Genomic DNA, 21,348 nt, shown 5'->3' with positions numbered 1-21,348 from the left:
GACTGTACACATCCCTTCCTATTGTGCAGCACTATTTGCTAATATAGACCCAGGCTAGGAGGATATTAAAGCAAAGCTATTCCAGGTCACATTAAGCTGTCTTAGACAAGTGGCCTGTACTTGGCAATTGAAGGGTGCAATAATCGTGTAGCACAAAAAATGGTCTGGAGTGATGTAAATTCTGGCATTTAATTTTCTGGTACTTTATTTCAAAACAATCTGGATGTGGACAGTATCAACATAATTGTAGTGATGTTTGTGAATACTAATGATTATAATATGAAAACCTGGCATTTTGAAGCATAGTAAACATTCTGATTTGGATTCTCCTCTTTCCTATTTTTCTATAATTTTTTAAGGAGTTGCCCCCCCAAAAATTAACATGAACATTAACTTTCCAGAGAACATTGTCATGCCCTCAGAAATGTGCAACAAGATATCTCTGTTGTATCTTGTGTGAGCCCATGATCTCCTTGAGAGTGGAGGTGCTCACTTGCAGGAGCAGTCAGGGTCTTCACTCTTCAGAAAATCACAGTAAATGGAGATTGGCACTGCTTTTTAAGTCACACATGTTCATCTAGAGGTAACTCATTGACCCACAGGACCTTCAAAACTTGAAGCTACATTTACAGGTGTCTTACTTGCTCCTAGCTCTGTGATCTTCAGGTTACCAGATATAAATGTGATGTTGTGGCCAGCAATCTTTCTGATGCTGTGTTTGGTGGGTGGGTAAAAGAACATGTAGAGAGCCAGTTTCTCAGTGTATTTAGCCAGAATTTAAAATGAGCAGAAACTTTAGGAATTGAGAATTTTTTTCTTATTACTATGCAGGGATTGGAGAAGTCAGTGGAGAATGTGCCTTCTCTGTATCAAGTCCCCCTGATGATATTGTGGCAGCCACCATAACTACAAAAAAAAAAAGCAAAATTGGATGGGGAACCGAGCTGAACTGAGAGCAAGAGAAAGACTTTTATTCTCAAATATTCATGGCAGGGTGGCTGTTTCCCATGGAAAAATTGAACAGCTGGGAGCACTGTTCAGTGTACAATGACCAAGGACAACTCCTCAGTCAAGGATGACTTAATTTGTCCTCCTAGTGAGACACACTGCAAACTGCAGAGGATGAGAGCAGACCTTAGTGAATTCTTATGATGCTACTCCTGCCTATTCATGCAAAAAAAACTCCAGAAATCATCAGAGATGTGTTAATTGCAGGAGTCTCAAAGCAAAACTAGATAATATTTCCCAAGGGAGGAGCATGCCACCGAACCATGAATAATGTTTACTGCATGGGAATTGGTATACAATAAATTACCCTTGTCTTATGTATGTTCTCACCAGCACATGGAGGCAGTGGATTACAAAGAAAATTACTCTGGGAGTAAGATCCACTGATCTTTAAGAAAGGTATAATATTACCCATTTTTTCTGCCTTTTGCATGTTGCTTTCTCTTTACAGTTTCCTTGGTCTTATAAGCCTATGTGCCATTTGTAAACAGGGAAATATACCCTCATAGGAGTTCTTGGGAAGGAAGCATTGAATAGTGCTTGTATGACTTAAAAAGAAAAAAAAAAACAAAAAACAAAACACAATACAACAACCCAAATAACAAATCAAATTATTCTGATAAACTATTCAAAACTACATTTTAGCCATGCAAAAGGGAAATGGATATTCTGGAATGCCTGTTGAGGATCAAATCCTACAAATTGGCACCTACTTGCAAATTGATCTCTACAAAAGAGTGCAACAGAATGCCTATTCTTTTAAATGAAAGGGACAGTAGCACTCCCTAGAAGCTCTAATTTGCAAAAATTTTTGCAAGTGCAGATGGAAAAAGCTGACATACATAATGGTGTGATTTACTTTTGTTTGTCATGAGGAAAGGGAAGAAAGTATTCCAGTTCCAAAGGCAAAACAGCTTCTCATTAGAGCCTCTGTGTAGCAGATCAGGTGAAGAAGAAATTTTGTGTTGCAGGTATGAAAAGATTTAGAAGTTTCAGATTTTTTATAGAAGGCAAGATCATAAATGGTACAAGCTCCTTTGCTTAGCTGGCTACTCGGCAAGGCAGGAAGGAGATGGTGATCTCTTCCTCCCTGGTAACCAGTGGTGGGACACGTGGTAATGGTTCAAAGCTGTGCCAGGGGAGAGTCAAACTGGACCTTCGGAAGCATTTCTTTATCAAGAGGGTGGTCAAACACTGGAACAAGCTTCGTGGACAGGTGGTAGATGCCCCAAGCCAAGTGCTGAAGAGGCACTTTGACAATGCCCTTAACAACATGCTTTAGCTTGATCAGCCCTGATCTGTTGAGGCAGTTGGACTAAATTATCATTGCAGGTCTCTTCCAGCTGAAATGGTCTGTGCTAAGGGAAGGAAGGGAGGAAGAAAAATAAGAGAAGAGAAGAGAAGAGAAGAGAAGAGAAGAGAAGAGAAGAGAAGAGAAGAGAAGAGAAGAGAAGAGAAGAGAAGAGAAGAGAAGAGAAGAGAGAAAGGAGAAAGAAGGAAGAATCCAAGTCTTACTTTCACTTTGCTGTATGAAGTGAATTGTATAAATTTCTTTAACATTCATATGTCTTCACATTAATGTATAATATTTACGTGCCCAGCTGGATTTCATCTGTGGCTTTTAGTATCCTTAATAATCTTTATAATTGCAACAAAAAACCCCAGCTGCCAATGTCCTGGAGCCCTGATGGCCATGAATTGGTATCTCACCTCAAGGAAATGCTGGTGTTAAGGAAAGCAATCTAAACCCCTAGTTCCTTTAACTCCTGGGTTATCTGAGGTATGAAAGAACATGAGGAGTGAATAAACACCCCTATTCTTCCCGAGTGGTTCTCGTGAACTGAAACGTGGTTTTGATGTCTGTACCAGATCTGTTTGCAACTGCAGGAGTGTAAGTGCATGAAGGACATTTTTATCTAGTACATTCAGTCTGGCACCTTTTGTCAAAACAGAACTCAAAACATTTGTGTCAGCCAAAACAGGTGTTTGGCTGCTAATGGAGCTGAAGCGAAAGTTTGAACATTGTGTAGGATGAAAGATGAGCTTGAGGAATGTCTAGAGAATACATTTCAGTGTGTAAATATTCCAGGCCTCTCACTGTTGCCTGATTCAAGAAAAAACAGAGACAAAAACAAGCTTCTGGCAGCCTCCATCCCCATGACTTCCTCTCTGTTTTCCTCCAGTAGGGTTAAATGCAGGGAAATAGGGAAGGCCAATGTGCCACAGAAAATAGGCACATCTATTACTAGCCAATGTGCTGTCATGTCTCAGTAGGAGTACAGTTTGCTGAATTTCCTTTTTCACTTCCAAGACTGCCTGTCCACAGTCTCCTTCCTCTCCCTTCCCATCAGCAGCACCTATCCTGCAGTCTGGCAAGCAAACATGGTGTCAGGAAACAAATACTGAAGTTCCCAGCAGGTGTCTAGAGCTCAGCTTTTTCTTCAGGAATCGCTTTATTTTATGTATATTTTGATAACTGATCTGCCAAAAAACAAATTAAACTGTGTAATTTATTCTGATTTGACAAAATGCAAAGTATTTCTTGGAAGAATTTAAGATAAAATTAAAATCTGTGGCCTACTCATCACATAACAGTCCAAACACTCTGAATAAATGATAACAAATCAGCTAGTGCAGCCTTTTGACACAATGAAGTCCTTAATCTTCAGTCATTATGGTTCTCTGGTTGCCCTTCTCTGGCTGTTAATACCTCCTCCTGAGTCCTAGTGTCAGGAATTAGCTGAAGTAATTCTATTTCAATTATGGCCAATTGATGATAATCTGAATTTCTGATATGCTTCATATAAAATTATTGTCAGGCTGGTACATTGAGTCTGTGTTTGTGTACCTTTCCTCTAGGAAAAAAAAACAGAAGACTTTTATTTGCAAATTCACAAATTATGTGAAGTTCTTTCATGATCACCAAGGCAAATTTAAAGAAAAAATAGAATAATGTACGCCACTAGTCTGTGAAGGATACTGCTGAATTTGTCAAAGAGGGATAAAACCTTGGGGTGCTATCTGAATCATCAACTAAGCCTGGATGATCAGATGTAGTGCCAGTGACTACAAAACACCACCCACAACAGACACAGTCTCCCCACACACACTGTGTATCAGCTTCAGATTTCAGGCAAATGCTGATCCTTTATCCCAAGTGTGTCTTTGTTTCCTGTGATCCAGATTAGGCACTTAACAGCTCCCAGCTGGGTTAACAAAATCCCCTGTACCTAAAATGATGCATCAGCTGCAGCCATAAAAGTCAACTTTCTGCTGCCTCCAGAGCCTGATTGCTGTCTAGAAATAGTCCAAAAGCTCTTTGCTAAGGTGAATCTTTCTGTTATAGTGATGTGGTTAGAATTGTATGACATCAACTGCAACCTTCATTATTATAGGTTAATTTGCAGGAGCTGTATTGAGACAGCCCCAGTTATCAAAACGGCAGTCCAAAACCCAAAGCCAAATAGTGACGATCTACAGGCTAGAGAATGGATACCTGGATATGAGAATAAAATTACCTCTCCCACATTTGAAGTTATCACCATTTTATAGCATCCTATTCTGTCTCCCTTTCTCCTGTTAAAATGTGGTTTATGACATGAGAGATCTCACATCCTATCCAGTCCTACTGAAGGAAAACTATTGCATCCATGTAGCCATGTCTTGGAAAGAGCATTGACTGGGAAAATTGCTTTCGAGAGACTCCAGAACAAAACTCCTAGCCATGGTTATGACCAGGTTATGACCAGACTGCACAAAAGGATGCCAACAGTTCACTAGATAGTTCTGACCTGCAGCAGATGTCCAAGCCCCAGCTGCAAGAGCCAGATGTGTGCCCTGCTCTCTGTGGAAGGCTGATGTGTTTGTGACAGGGAAGGCGGGGACCCCAATATGCACAGTGCCTCAGCCAGCACTGGTCACAGTCCTGCATTGTTAGCAAAAGTCAAAGGGGAAAGCAGATTTGTACTAACATGCCAGAGTGATATGGGACAACTGAGATATGGACACATTTTTTGCTGCCCTCTGACATCTTCTGTCTTAAACAGTTGCCTGCACTATCTCTTAGGTAGCAACAGCCTTGATAAGAAGTGCAGGGGAAAAGGGTCTGGAAAAGAAACTGCAGCAATTATGAACAATTCAGAACTATAAACCTGGTTGTTGGTTTGGGTTTTTTGGTTTTGTTTTCTTGTGAAGGAGAAGGACCAGGATCCATATCTGTATCCTACTGCATGGAAAGAATTTATACTTAGTACTTTTTCTAAGAAATACATATGACATGGAGTAAAGGGAATTGCATCTTATGCTGCAGTCTTTTGTGTACATATATATATGTCTAATGTCTCTGCAGCCTGGTTTTGCTGGTTGTCTTGCACACCATGACTATTCCTGATAGCATATAACCTTGCCATTTTGTAGTGCATCCAAGGCCACCCTACTTCCATATGTATAATATGCAGCCACTTCAGGTATGTGTCGGAAGTCTAAGCAGCCTGGGCAATTGCAGAGCTGTTGTCCATGTGAAGATCAATTCTGCACTGCTGGAACAACACAGCTTCCACCATGCTACTGGTTTTAGAGCTACACACACTGACAGGGACATATGAACATAAATGCTGTGAAAGCAAAAATTAAGGGGCTGTGGGACCTGAGCTGTCTGAACAGATATAGGAGCCCCCAAGTTTCAAATGAAATGGAGTGACACAGTCCTGTAAAAAAATACCAACAGGGAGAGAGAGAAATATATTAGGATGTTTGTAGGTCATTGTTAATTAAAAAAGCATCCGATTATCATTAACATAAATTGTCACTGAAGGAAATGGGGCCTGCATTGCAGGAGACAAACTTGCTGAGTTAGCTTAAATTGCCTGGAGTACCATGTGATGGAACCAGTGAAGAAATTGAAAGCAAATTATAAATTTGCATGTAGGTAACTGATTCAGAAAACAGTTACGCTGAAGTTGAACCTCAGTGTTTTGTTTAATTTCAATAAAGCAATATAGGTAGGGTTTGAGCTAAAGCTGTAGGAGCAGCAAATTTGCTATAGCTGAAAACAATATCCCTCCATTTTCAAAAGCTAACATGTGAAAGAGAGCAACACAAAAAGTCAGAAACTCCTGATATTTAAAGGTGTAGCTCAAGAAAATAAAATCTTATCACCTACATCAAGTTGTATCTCTCCACTTGCCAGACACTTCTGTGCCAAGCACTCTAATAGTTTGATTTATTAGTTCTTTCCTACAGTCTATTCCACATAGTTAGAATTTGACTTGGTTGTCTTCTTGATCCAGAATTCATTCTGCTTTACTCTTGGATTGCCAGTAGCTATGCCAGGAATAGCCCTGTGACTGACACAGCCTCCAAAGCACTTGGAAAATTGTATCTGAAACTCCACAATTTGGAGAGCTTTGGAAATGAAATGTCTTTTGTTCTGTTTCCCTATTGTGTGGAAGAAAGACACTTGGAAGATCATCTGAAAGAAGGAAAGATACTAAATCAAGCAAGAAAAGCTGTAAATGCTACTCAGATCCTTAATTTACTTTCTGTGATACACATAGTGATTACAATGCTGTACAACTGGAGGAGATATATAATGGTAGGAACCTTTTGAATAATTTTGAATTTGTTTTTACCATGTCAACAGGCAGTTTAGCAGCTGGAGTTTTGGGATTACTTTACAAAGTTACCTTATTAAGTAACATTATTGAGTACTCTGCATTTACTTACTGTATTTCCATTTTAGCTATTGTGGCTGGTGCTATTTAACTGAGCAAGTAGACTACTGAAGTTTGCCTTCAGAGCAAAAATCATGCGAGGTAGGACTGCAAAAAAGTGTAGTTTAAAAGTACTTATCTCAAGAAATGTAGTTTAGTGATTCTGCAAAGTTAGTTTATACTGTCGGAAAACAAAACTAGCTACCAAGATATATATGCACAGATGTATGAGATAACCACTAAGGTAATATGTTATTAGTAATATCATTTGCAGATAGTAAATCTGAGGAAACCAACATCACTTTCTTGATTTTGTTGGAGCTAAAAGGATTTACATGAACCACATATTTGCCCCATCTCCCATAAATGCATTTATCAGAGTATCATATCCCTCTTCTAAAGAAGTGTACTTGGAGATCAGTTCCTGTGGAAAGTGCTGTATCATTAAACATTAATTAAACCATCTACATTACAATAAATTAATAGCTGATAGAGTTTATTAGAGTGCTATCTCTTCTACAGATACTTTAAAAGTAAATGCTTTATTTCATTTAAAAGTCATTGGGAATTTTTTTTATGTTTTTTCTTTTAATTTTCTTTCCTGAAGGTCTTTAATTTTCAAGCAAGCACAAATCCTACCTTCAAATGTGCCCTGCTGTTTTGCACTGGGGACTGTTTCTGCATTTCTGAAACCATTTGAAAATGTCCAGACCTGTCTTCTCTATAGTGTTGCTAAAAATGTCTGCTGAATTTGAAAGCAGGTTGAGCTCTCTAGAAACTCTTTCATTTTTATGATTTTTCAGCTGGCCTCTGACTACGACAACCAGTTAGGTGCTTCCTGAAAATGTTCTCTTTGCTTCTCTTAGATTTTTCTCTAGCAGGTACCTTTCCTCTGCAGAAGGTGAATGGCACCTTCTCTTCAGCTCTTGGACCCAAAGAGGCTATCAAGGGTGAAACCTTCTGTGCCGTTGTCAGTTTATCATGGTTTGTTTACCTTAAAACCCTAAATTTGGGGTCCCTAGTAGTGAGGTAGCCAGACGTTTAAAGTGAAGTTTTTGCCCCCAGCAAATAGACCAGAGCTAGAATTATGGCCTAAGGGCATAATGTCTTTGACAGAACATCCCCTGGTCTTGGCAGAGTCCTAAAAATGCACTCAAGGTGTGGATTTATTGACCAACAGTTACTATTTTGAGCCCTTTGGATATAAAATGCATGCTTCTCATATTAAAAATATTGCTTCAAAGGAAAGAAAATTCTGAGTGGTCAATACTCCTTTGTCTGACCATTGTGACTTGTCTTTAAAGAAACTCACTCTTCAAACAGTTTTCTTTACTCATCTGGAAAACTCAGAACCTTCTAACATATCCTAAAATCATAAAACTAGTCCCTTTCTGGATTTAAAGGAGGGTTGTTTTTATTTTTCATTCCCTGATGTCTTGATCCCTGACTTAAAGAACAAACCCATTTTGTTTTTCGTGCAGATATTCAATGATACTAAAATATGCATGTACGAAAAAAGGCTCAATTGTGCACAGGTTCTTTGGGGAAAATGTTTGTTGACATCAACAAGATTTTTTGCTTGAGTAAGGTCCTCAGGATTTGGTCTGATAGGTGTCTTGAGGTTTTCTGCCTGAATTGTGCTGTGATGACAGCTACAGCGACAGTAGTAGCAGACCAGACTTTTTTTTTTCAATGTTGTAAATCCAGCTCACACACAGGTACACTGGAAAGCACACTTCTTACCCTGGGCAGGTGTATTTACATATGCAAAACAAAGTTTCAGTTGCCTTTAAGCATGTAAATTAGCCCCTTCTGTGTCTGCTTGTTAACATGTGCCTCAGAATTAGCTAACGTGCACTGAACGCAGATTTTACCATATTCCAGAGAAAATAATTTCTTCAAAGGAAAATAAAGATGAGGCATTTTGTTGACTTTGCTCTTATTCTATCTATTCTAGGAAAACTGAGGACATATTTCATTTATGAAAAGCTACTTCAACCAGCTTAACAATCAAGTTAGAGCCACCTCAAAAGTAACATATTGCCTTTGTCATTTTTCATATATTTCTATATTTTATGTACTGAACTGATATGGAGCTTTTCTTGGAGAGTTTGCTTTTGAATCACTAAATAGTTGAACAGACTGTCACTAGAAAATGCTTTGGAACTTTTATGAGCATACTTTTATTGTAAATATTAATTTACAGTGGAGCTATTTCAGTACCAGAAGTTAAAAAGCAGTGCCATGAAGATTCTTAGCTAAAATAATTTTTAGTTTGTGAGATTTATTTAGTAAAATGTTCAGTTGCAGATGGCAAATTTTAGTCTGAATTAATAAACATATAGGTCTGCTGGTTTGCAGTATTATTTTAGCTTGTTTGCCTTTTCTGTGTATGCATAAAATCTTTGAAAACTTTAAGCTTTATCAGTGTCTTTTAGAAAACATAATTATGGTACAAAATTCATTCTTCCTCGCTCTGTCTGTTGGGATCCCAGTGCATTTCCAGGTAATACACAAATTAGTATTTTCCTGCTTAACTTGTCCTCCTCCTTGAAGACAGGAATAGCATGTCACAAGAACATAAAAGTTATTGTGGTAAGATGTGTTGCCCCAGTCCTGAATCACAGCTCTGGTCTATATTTGGTCTCTACATGTGCCTGCTAAGACCACGCTCTGGCATGGTGTGTTTCAAACCATTGCCTAAATTTGGCTTTAGGGGGACAAACAGGTCTGTTCCTTGCGGGCAGCCCAACCCTGCAGATCTGTTGACTGCTACATTCTGCCTCTCCCTGTGCCCTGCCCATCCCTGAGGTGATGGGGATGGATGATACCTTCCACTGCCCTGCTCAGAGGGGTGAGCTCAAATCCCAAGGCAGCAACCCTTGCCTTAGTCTTTCTTCACTGGAAACTTCCCCTTTTCATTAGGCTTGAGCTGGTAACTGAAATTTATTAGCCTAAACTGGGCTGGAACTGATGAGATTTACGGTGATATATAGAAGAAATGCCGAGCTGGAGAAAACTGATGAAAAATTGAAATGATAAAGTTGTATTGGTAGCTTGTTGAGGTAATTGAAAAGCCTTGTTATGTTGTATTGTGATGGGTTCAAATAAAATATAGGTGCAATTTGTCTAGATCATGCCTGCAGCACACTCCGAAATAGATTCCTCTCCTCTAGAGTTAGGGATCTGTCAAATTTTTGCCTGTCAGTGGGCATTGTGAAGGGATGAGATGAGACTAACACTTCTCTTAATTGATGTAGTTGACAACTCAGCATTTTTCCCACCACACTGCTCTCAGGAGGTCAGGGAGCGTTCTTCAAAACACCCAGAGGCATTTCTACAAAGACATCCAGCACACCCATTTTTGTCCCCCAGCAATCTCCCATGCTCTGTTCCCTTCCCAGAGAAAACTGATTAGCTCTGGTGCATTTCTGAACCTCAATGCAGCACCTTCTGCGGGCCCAAGGGTCATCTGCTTTCTAGCAGACCACTTCTAGCACAGCCACCCTGTGGCTGAAAATTGCTTTCCAAACCCTTCTTTAACACTTGTGGGCTCCAATTTGATTATTTCAGGTGTTCAGGAGAAGATTTTGTTTAAATGCATTCCCAAAGTATAGTGAAAACAAGTCAGATGCTATTAATAATGCAGAGGAGGAACCAGGTTCTCAGACAGATATTTTATAATTACATAAGCAACAGCACTGTAATAGTCATGGTGATCTAAGATTGTAACAGTAGCTAAGTTTGCCCAAAGAAATATTTTATGTAGCCAGTTTGAGCACCTGGGGAAAAAAAACAGAGTCTTTTTTACTCTGCGAAGGGCTTGTGTTTCTGATCCATCTTTTCATTCTAATCAGTTGGTCTAATAAAAAATATTAGCCATGTCTACAAACCTTGCCTCGCAAATACATCTGACTTGAATCAATAAATAGATCTTCTTTGCACAATAGATAATCATATGATAATTCAGTGCCAGAGAGTTTGTCAGTAGTGACATATAAGCTGCACACAAGATCTTTTTATATATAACCATATTAAATGTATTTTGAAAAATACTTTCTCTTTGAAAAAAAGAGTAATTTTATTCCTCTGAATGGAACCTATAATGTGCTTGTGCAGTGGAATTCATCTTTCTCTGTCAATGTAGTATCTTTCTCTTTCTCCATAATGCCCTTCATTCTCTGCTTTGTGTTAAGGATATGTATTGACTTTGCAGAATTGCTGTAGCAAGCTGTAAATGATATATTCAAAGAAAAATCCCTGCTCAGTTCCCATAGAGAGAACATGAACAGTGCTGGGCAATCAGAGTTATGCTGCATTTTGTATTGTCACATTCAGTGCAAGCAGGAAAAGCAGCCCAAGCACAGACGTCACTGACTTAAGTTCTGACAATAGAAGCCTGTTCCTTTTTCTATTCATATAGAGACATCTGAAGTGTTTTTCCTTCTTCACTTTATTTCGTTTCTATTAGCCCCTGTCATCATGCATGGCAAGAAGACAATCCTTGATTACCTACAGTTGTCTGTAGCTGTCTGCAGACAAAGGTATAGCTAGCAATTTGACAATTGCTTGTTTACCACCCAGCATCCTACCTGTGATTTGTCCATAATACACACTTCATATCCTGTGGTACAGGGACCACAGCAAATAATTCACTTCTTTTACCTAAGTGGTGCAGTTAGAGATATTCAGAATTGGTTTAGTAAATGCCTGGAAGAGCAGAAAATCTGATCATCAGCATTCCACTAGAAATGCTGTGGAAGACAAAATTGTTAAGAGTAGGTAGAGTTGTAATAATACAGAGGTGTGTATTTTTCCTTTGTTTTCATTTGGAAATTCCACATGCCCTGATAAAAATAAGCAAAATGAAATGGGTACAGTCAGGGAGAGGCCAGGCTGAGGCCAAGATGACATGGCATTCCTTGGCAGCTCCCTCTGAGGCTTTCAGCCATGCAAGTCCCCTGGTGCCCTCCATCTGAGGTGACATTTTGAGATGTGAATAGGACGCGGTAAACTTTCTTGCTGCTGTCTTGAAACCAAAACAGGTTTCAAACTAAATTAATAAAGTCCAGAGCTGTAAAGCTGACTCCTACTCTTGGCATTCCCTGCCACTGCTATGGAGTTTTAAAGACTTGCTAAAGGAAAAGCTAATGCCTCTCTCAGCAGGAGAAAAAGAGAGTATTTTCCTCAGTGACTCCAGACCACAAATTACTTTTCAGAAGACACTGATGGAGCAAACCATGCTCATGGTCTTTTTAGCAGAAATAGATGTCCATATTCTAATTAATCTCTTACTTATGAACAGCTATTGAGAAAGGAGATGCTGAATTCTACAGATCTTCCAAGAAACAATAGACTAAAACAAGACTAATATGATAAACTGATAATTAACTTTAAGTAGAGGTGGCAGAGAGACAAAGACTTTATTTTAAAGAGCAGGAGATAGCCCAAAACAAGGCTGTATTTCCAGGTGGCTGTCAGATTTGAATATATGGTAAATTTTCTTTAATTAATATAGAAAAAACGGTGACTAAAAAGAAAGCTGTGTGAGATTTGCCTTCCCCACCCTACATAAGTAACAGAAGAGATAAACCACTATATTAAGTGACTGAGTAAGGCAAAACAAAAAAAAAAGGCAGAGCAAAGAGGGAGGGGATCCCTCTTTTCTGAGGACGGAAAACATTACAAAGATTTTTTGACAGTGGTAAGCTCAGATAACCCCTTGAGAAGGGTTAAAATCAAGCCTTACTCCCAAGGGGAGGGGAGGCCTGAGGGACACATCACTGGCTCCTTGGAAGAAAAGGACAGTGAAGACCAAAAGAAAAGCATGTGATGGGGAAAGTCATGTCTTGGAGCATTCTGGGGTACATCTGTACACATGTGGCAGAACAGGAAGAACAGGTTCAGCCATATACATGTCTTTGTGTCCTGTACTGAAGTCTTATTAATTTCTCACTGGATTTTGTGTGCATACATAATTTTTGAACAGACTGCACAGCATTCAGGAGTTTCACCACTGTAGCACGTAACAGCCTGGGCTTTCTTGGCTGCAAGGACTGATATTCTTCCTTGTGGACATGACAACTTGAAAGCTATTCCTATTACTGGTTTAGTAACATTTTACAGAGATGGATGTGACTTTATGACCGCACATATTCCTTTCACCGTTCTTGTTATAGATGCATTGTCTTGCTATGTCACTTCTTCAGCAATGTGCAATATTGTTTTATTGCTTTGGAAACTTACTGCTTGTGGGTCGTGGATTCATTTTATTGTTTGGTATATGGAATCTTTTTTAGTTAATATTCACTCTTTTTGCCTTCTCAAATGGATTCTATAGTGCCCTTAACAATTGTTGTATTTTAAAAAGCTGTGATTTATTGCACAATACAAATCACTACAGTTTAGTCATGATCAACTCAACTACAAAAGCAAATCAATGGTGAAATAAACACCCACTATTCTAAAAAGTCACAGAGGTGCTACAAAAATTCCATCATATCAATTTCTCTGACATCTCTTGGTGCAAATATACCATTCTAGTGTCTGTAAAGAGTATTTCTTGTTAGCCACCTCTAAAGTGACACCACACACAGTCCACACCTGCAAAATCCAAACCCTCTTTTCTTGTCAGAAGAATAATGAACCAAGCTGGATAAAGTGAGGCAGAGGTATAAGAGAGAAACATAAAAGCTGTTGTATGACATGCAATAACATAAAAGTGGAAAATAGTTGTTTTCCTGCTTTCTCCTCTCTTGCTCCTTCACCTCTGTCATTTAGGTAACTTGCAACTCATGTCTTGTTTCAGTCCTGCGTGACAGAAAGCTATATGAACACACAAGCAATATCCATATATAATGCTTCATCTTCAAAGTCTTCCTTGTAGGAGAACAGTGTAAATACCTTGCAGCATACAAAATTCTCTTGTTCAAACAGTGATAGCAAAATGCTTCTTTCATCTCTCAGAAAGCCTCTAAATTTTAAAACAACTCAGCATGCTGCATTTTCTAGAATTTTTTTTTACTCTGTATGGTTTTAGAATTATGTATAGTATGGTGGCAGGGAGTATTGGAGATGAAAGATTCACTTCTTTCATGTAAGGACACTTAATCACAACTGTGCTTAATAAATGCTCTAGATTCAACAATTTATTTTTATTCATGTAAGGTTTAATAGTTCAATTCCTTTTTTTTACATTTAAAATTGTAATTTTATTTCTTGTTTTTGAGGAAGGAGGTGAGACACTTCTTCATCCACCTATTCTGTATGTGCATTTCGCATACGAATGTTTGAAACCTTCTCTCATTTTTCCTGAAAAAGCCTGGTGGTTGAAAGTATGTGATGCTGCGACAGGTGAGTTGATGAACACATTCTTTGCCACAATCTCTCAACTCCAATTTCAGAGGCAAGGAAAGCACTCTTCAGAATGCATGATTCAGCTGTGTACTGGGAAGGGAACATGAGACAATGAAAATGTAAGTTCCTCCTATTTTACTGTGTAGCACAGGTCTCAGAGAAGATAAGTCACAGGCACATTACTGAATCATGTCCCTGTGAAAGAAGACAACACATGAGACAGAATTTAAAGTGTGAAGCCGCATCTGCTTTAGTAAACACAATGTTTGGATAACCCATTTGGCTGTGTATGTGAAACTGAGGAGTTTATTTATTAAATGCATGGATTTGTTCAAGTGCTTTACTCTATGTATCATAGAATTCTCTTGTGTTTTCTGTGTCACATAGGAGTGCTGCCTTATGTACTCTATATTAATCCTAAATTATAAACTTAAACAATAGACAGTACTGCATTTTATTTTCATGGTACTGTAGTACCATGCAATAATCAAAGGACATCCATTAGAGTGGCCATTCTGTTAAAGCTGTCATATGTATTTTATTCTGACTTTTTTCCTCCAATTGCAGTTCAGCTTCTGGGAAGAAAAACAAACTCACAGACTACACTGAAACTGAAATGCAAACTTTTCAAGTGGTATCTATTTAGTCTTTAAGATTGCAATCAGACTTATTCCAAGTATACCACGTTGAAGCAGAGGAATGGGATGTGCGCAAAAACTACCAGAAGTCAGTGCATCGATTCAGTAACCAGGTCAGTTCCAGTAAGAGGTCATTGCTCTTGCGATGATACTCAAAGTAGTAATGGTGTTCTGATACTTTTCCAGATGTTATTACAAGTATTCTGTGCTAGTATTAGGGCAAAGTGGTACCAAGGGGTCTGTTTTGCCTTATTTTTGTCAGAAATGTGCCAAGTCTCTGTGGCTGACCAGTAATGCTGACAAAGGCCATTCCTGCCTCCTCCAACTGCTGCATTAAAAATGTTCCATCAGCCTGAGGATTAGCTCAAAGATGAACATTAAATAGAGGAAACTGGGAGAACATTGTATGGCTTTCCAACACACCCAAGTATTCATTTATCATAGTTGTAATTCATCATTTGTTTTGGGCACTTTGCCAGCATTCAAACTTCCAGCAACTTCTCTCCAGAGATCTGACTGCCCTTTTTTCTTCTGTAATGCTGAAATGACTATGTTATGATCAATATGAAAAATGCAGGGCCAGAAAAACTAGCCAGTGAGACCTTAGTTCTGCAAATAATCATTAGTGCAAATCTGGAGAGAAAAAAACAAAAAAATTCACCCAAAACAAATCTTGACTGTATAATCTGAATCCTCATCTCAAGATCGAATTGTTGAGGGACTGGCAGCATCCCAGGTAATGGATAATGAGATTTAGAGTCTCCTACTGCCACTCACCGGCTTGGCCACAGACTGATGGGGCACAGCTCTGCTTAGCGGAGTTGCTTGAGATTTACCAATTTAACTGAGACAGGGAATGGGCTGTGTGCTGGCAGCCAAAAGGAGTTATTACTACAGGGAGCTATTAGAGAGGTAATAACCTCCTCATACCCAAGTGGACAAGTTTCCCTCTCTTTTTCATACATACACATCATCAAAGTTGTTGCAAGTTTGCTGTCTTCCCATTCTGTGCAGAAAGATGAGGGCTAGCACAGGAATGCTGGATAAGAAATACCTGCCCTCCTGGCTGCTTCAGGTCAAGATCGAGACAAATTAGTTGGCAGAAAGGATGCCGTGTCCTGCCGCTGCCTTTGTAGTTGTTGTTCTGTGGATGGGGAGTATTTCAGCAAGCCTGGCAGCTTTTACGAATACTAAAACGATCTTTAAAGGTGGATGTTATACCCCTTTTATTATTTGGTTGTTTTTCCAAAGTCTTACACAAACCCTCCAGGAGACTCTACTGTTTGCCTTCATAAAAGTATCTCTGACATTAGTCTCAGCGTGTTTATTAACTAAAATCGAGCCTTCCAAAGAAATTCAGCTTTTATCTCTGTACCCTTTTAGTTAAATAAAGGATAGCTTCGCCTCTCCGGTGTGACTTTTGGTCTACCTCAGCAGCCAGTGTGGTGCGTTTCGGCATCCTCCCGAGATGTAGCCAGCCCTGCGGAGGGGACACCCGGGGTTGCTCTCCCATAGCCGGGGGCTGCGTGGAGCCCGGGGGCCGCAGCTGGGGCGGGGGGTTCCCCGGGACGGAGGGCAGGGGGCGGCGCAGGAGGGCGCAGCTCCGGCACCAATCGCCTCCCGCAGGTCCCCGCGGCAGCGTTAGACCCGCCGCGACACCCACGGGCAGCCGAGCCGGGGGCAGCGGCGGCCACTTCCCGCGGGCAGCTCTGGGGAGCGGGGCGGCCGCGGGGCTCCTTCCTCCTCCTCCTCCTTCTCCTCCTCCTCCTCCTCCTCCTCCTCCGCCCGCGGCCGTGCGCCCCGCGCAGCTCCCCCAGCCCGAGCGGCTCTCGGCAGCCGGGGACAGGAGCGAGCGGCTGCTCCCTCCGCGGCACGGAACGGGGGGCGCGGGATGTGAGGGGCGCACCCGGCGGAGCAGGGAAGTCCCGTCGCCGGGAAGGCAGTCGAGAGCTCCTCCACACTGCAAGGTAACCCGACCTCTCCTTCGCGGACTTTTTCTTCTGCTTTTTTCCTTTTCCCCCTCTTTCTCCCTCTCCTTTTTCTTTTCGCATTTGCTTTATTTTTGTTCCCTTTATTTCTTTCTTATTTTTCTCCTTTACTTTTTTCTTTTTGTTTTCTTTCCCTTTTCTCCTTTACTTTTTCTTCCTTTTCCTCCTTAGGATTTTAGTATTGTTTTCATCTTAGTTGTTCCTCCTGGTATTTTTTTTTCTTCTTTCCCCGACCCCCTGGCTGTCCAGCCGCAGTCAGAGGGCGAGGAGGAGGCGGTGGGGAACGAAGCGAGCCCACCCCGGGTCGCTCTGGAGTTTGCTGGGACAAGATTCCCCCGCTCCGCAGGTGCCCTGGCGCGGCGGCGGGAGCGGGCAGAGCCGGGCAGCGCAGGGCGGAGCGGGGCTCGGAGCATCAGGAGAGGGGAGCAGCTTGGAGAGACGAACAGTAGGCAGAAAGAGCCGCCCGGGGCATGGAGCGGCTCCCTCCAACTTTCCCGGGGCGGGGAGCCTCCTCCGAGATTTCGGCAAAACGAGAAAAAACTGTGAGAGAAGGTGTGCGTGTGTGGATGTGTGTGGATGCTGTACAGCCAGAGATGGAAATTATCCCCCCCGCCAACCCGCCTCCCGCCCCCTCTTTCGGGCTCCCAAGGAAGAAGCGCCCCCCTGTCCGGGGGTGTCCGGCGGCTCCGGGGCTGTCCGGGGGCTCCGGGGCTCGGCGGGCGCCGCCGGAGCGGCGCGGAGGGGGTGAGGGGGGACACAAATGGTAAAAGATACGGAAGGAAGAGACCCAGTGGCTGGGACATAAATCAGGCAGAATATATGGGGAGTTGATGAGAATAGGTCTTTTCACCCTTAAAAAAAAAATAGCCACTTTGGAAGAGAAAAAGGAGGCTGATTATTGGCATCCAGCTCTGAAACCCAGGCAGCTGATGCTGAAGGGAGCCAAAGGGAGCAGTTCTTCTTGGTTTAAAAACAGCAAGACAGTCTCTGCCAAAGATTGCTGTAAACACTGAATAAAGATTTCATTGTGGCTTGGTGTGACTGGAATAATTAGGCAGTTAATTGTTCATTCTGATCTTAAAGTGCAGTAATCAGTAGTGCACAGTAGGAAGAATACGGGGGGAAAGGGAGAAAAAATAGCATTAGGGAAATTATAGGAAAATGCATCACTTTTTCCTCTTCCACAGGTTTTTGGGTTTTTTTCTGTGGGCTGCTTTTTTTCTCTGTGTGTGTGTGTGTGTGTGAGAGAGAGAGAGAGAGAGAGAGAGAGAGAGAGAGAGAGACACTGGGAGCACGTGGGTCCCAGTCTATTTAGATAGAGAGCACCTTTGTAAAGCTGGGGTAATTGTGCTTTTGCTGTCACTGTGTCAATGTCATTTTGGGCTGGACAAAATCAAATTATGAGACTTAAAGAAATCCTATTTTATGGAAATGAAATCTGAAGATGCCTAGAGAATGAACATTTTAACTAGATTGACTAATACCAATTAATGCATTTTACTTATGTGTGCACTTTATTGCCAACTCAGCAGGGATGAAAGCTAATGGTGCCAGCTTTTCTGCTGCTCTAAGACATTTCTCAAGCAGTCACACAAGGCTTTAATGGTAAAATGTTTTGAGTTTTTAGCACTGTGATTGTGTCCCTGTTCAGCTCAAGTTCCTTGCAGCGTTGATTCTTTCATGGTAATCTAATGAAATGATCTCTTGTTACACTGTGTTAGCTATTCCCTGTGACACAGCAGGAAGATACAACCTGTGAGTGTTTGTACTGGAGGTGGTGATAAGTTGTTGAGCAAGATGCACTTATAAGCAACAGAATATGACTTACTGATATTAACTGGAAGATGGCACCCTAGGCAAAAAGGTGTTTTGCTTTGCTATATAGCATGTTTTTCCATATATATATACACACATTTGTGCTAAAGAAGAATAATAGTGAATTAACCATCAGAAAGGATGGAAGGATGTTGTGTTTAAAAAGAAAAGGAAAAACCAACTTTGAAAGCAGCCCATAGTCATTTAAGCAAGGTAGAAGGATTTCTAAAAGGCAACAGACTTATCATTTGTATAACTTCCTTGACCTTACAACATTTACATGAAAGATTTATTTGGCTTGGAGACATCTATATGGCTTGCACATCCATCATAAAGAAATAAATAAACATGCTGAAATTGGGCAAGGTTTTAAAAGTAATTCAGTTAAGTCTAATTTCTGTCACTGCACATGCAAAAAAAATAAGAGCTACCCACCATGAGAAAAAACAGAAGGAGAGAGCTTTCATTCAGCTCTGAAAAGTAAAGAAGTTGGTTATATTTTGTTGGAGCTGTGTTTGCTGAAGGTTTTGACCTGCACTTTCTGAGATTTTTGTGGAAAGACAAGAGGCGAAAACATGAGGCATGTTGTCCATCTAAAAGTACAAAACTAATATAAAACACTTCAGTCTTCTCTCAGGTCATAGAGTTTAGAAGAGCAAGGACAGAATAACGGCTCCAGAATGACAAAAACATCTCTTAACAACTGGGTATGTAAGGGCCAATGTTAAGATCCACTTCACAAGCATTTTTATTAAGCTCTTGAATGTGCTCTGTCCTACTACAGTGATACTCAATACTCAGTCTGTGAAGAGTATTCCTGATTTAACAGCAATCTGTGTTGAAAGAATGTCTTCAAGACATTTACCTATTGCTACAGTTTAGAGAGGGATGCTGCCAACTTTATTTACACCTATGTAGTCTGAGAAATCTAGGGATGTTCCACTTTCTTACAAAAATCCAAAAGGTATGGTGACATGTGATCACATGAGACTCTGCTCAAGTTTCTGATTACAATGTTTTGTCAAAGAGTGTTTCAAAAAATTTGCATGGTGCACCCCTTGCACAAATATCATATTAAAGTCTAGAATAATTTGAAGATTGCTAAAAAGATTTGCGAAGAGCCTGAAGTGCAAGTGGCTCCTCATTTCTATAATAAAATACATTGAAAACACACTTAGGTCATCACAGTGAGTTTGGTAAGGGGTCTTTCTTGCATTGTTATATTGTGTAGCAAAATACACAGAGGATTACACACTTTTATTCAAGGAAAAAAATTTCCATCAGATTGTAGCTTGAATCCTGGATACTATCTTATACCTGTCCTTAATACCAATTTATACCGTTTGAAATGCATAGTACATCTTCATAATAAAATTGCATTGTCACAGACATAATTGTTATTCATAACAAGTAGTCTCACAAACAGATTCCATCCCTTTAAGTACTGAGTCTCAGTCAGGCCAATTATGACTAAATTACTGCATGTTCTCTCCTGTATCAACTAATTAAAGGGTAATTAATAAAATGATAATTTCATTCCATGGCAATGTCTACATCTGGTTGTCATAGCAAAGATTGTTTGACATATGGTTAAATGGTCAGATACTACATTGTATGAATGCAGCATTTGCACAGAACACCTGGCAAGCCAGAGGAATTTAACCCTTAAGACATCAATTTCAATGAGTGTCAATGTGTTATAACAATGGTTTTCTTATTCTCTCCACCTAGTCTTCTTACGCCTTTAAGAAAATTTAGTGCTCCAAGTTAATTTAAGTAACTCTGTTGGGGCGGGGGAAGAGTGGGTAGACAACTTGGGATATTAGATTGGAAATGAGAGATAAAATAGTACTGACTTTTCTGTGGGAAATAAAATGGGTGGTTCTAAATTAACTTCTGAGAAGAGACACTCCATTGGTTGTCATATTACTGGGAGCTTCCCCTTTTCAGAAAATCAGGCTGAAATTAGCATGGCGACAAAATTATTTTTTTTTTTCCTTAGCTACTGTTGTATGCCAGGCTTAAGGCTGTGATTGTGGTCACAACAGCATGAAACAGTCTGCATTGCAGCCTTCCCTCACTGTACCTGTCATATATAGTTAAAACAAAACTTACCTCCTCAAGGAGAGTAACCAGAAAATTCACACATGCCAAAGAAAAGAAATAATCTTTTATCAAGTCAACAGATTATATGAATAAGCATTTCTCCTGTGGGTAGCTGTTGTACAAAACAACATATGCACATACTCTGAAGTATTAGTGGTTGAAATTGTCAGGGCAACCCATACATAGGATTTTATACATATCTTAAAGGAATCTATATTAGGCCTCATCGTTGCCTTGAAAAATTTCAACCACTGCTTTTTCAAAGTGTTCAACAGACTGTCTGTCCTTTAAAACATAAACTCTAAGCAGCGATATTTTAACATAAACTAAATGACAATTTCTTATCTATATTGGGTCAAGCTGAATGCCTCATAAAACTAAAAACAAGAAGCAGCAGGCATAATGTTTTCCTTCTTTTTAGAACAAAAAAAAAAAAGCTTAAAAGGGGGAAAATAACTAGTGCTTTTTCCCAAATAGAGCAAAGTAAAAAGGATGTAGTAAACTGCAGGAAGACATGAAATTCTGTCTTTTCCCATGCAAAGGATCCTCAATGAACAGTTCCCCCAGTGAATAGTCGGGGTCGCTCATCACCTCATATGGTCAGGTGCAGAGCGTGGCCAGTGGTGCTTATAAAGCGCTGTTTGTCCGTCTCTCTGAGAGCCTGAGTCCTGCTCCTTGAGAATTTCCAAGCACATGGATCCCCCTAATTTTAATTCGGCTCGTGCA

At 40.3% G+C, this 21,348-nt stretch overlaps 1 protein-coding gene across 2 annotated transcripts in view; it reads left to right on the top strand.

The window, feature by feature from the left end:
* The first annotated feature begins 16,388 nt into the window (after positions 1-16,388).
* The window catches only part of CDH20 (cadherin 20), a 118,724-nt gene continuing 113,764 nt past the window's right edge, over positions 16,389-21,348 (top strand). For both annotated transcript variants that reach the window (XM_066559370.1, XM_066559379.1), the window contains exon 1: positions 16,389-16,680. The gene's annotated coding sequence lies outside the window, so the exon portion shown is untranslated. The remainder of the gene's footprint in view (positions 16,681-21,348) is intronic.

Source organism: Molothrus aeneus, chromosome 1, assembly GCF_037042795.1.
Source record: "Molothrus aeneus isolate 106 chromosome 1, BPBGC_Maene_1.0, whole genome shotgun sequence".
NCBI classification, from domain to species: domain Eukaryota; kingdom Metazoa; phylum Chordata; class Aves; order Passeriformes; family Icteridae; genus Molothrus; species Molothrus aeneus.
Note: the sequence above shows the minus strand (reverse complement) of the source record. Positions and strands in the feature narration are given on the sequence as shown.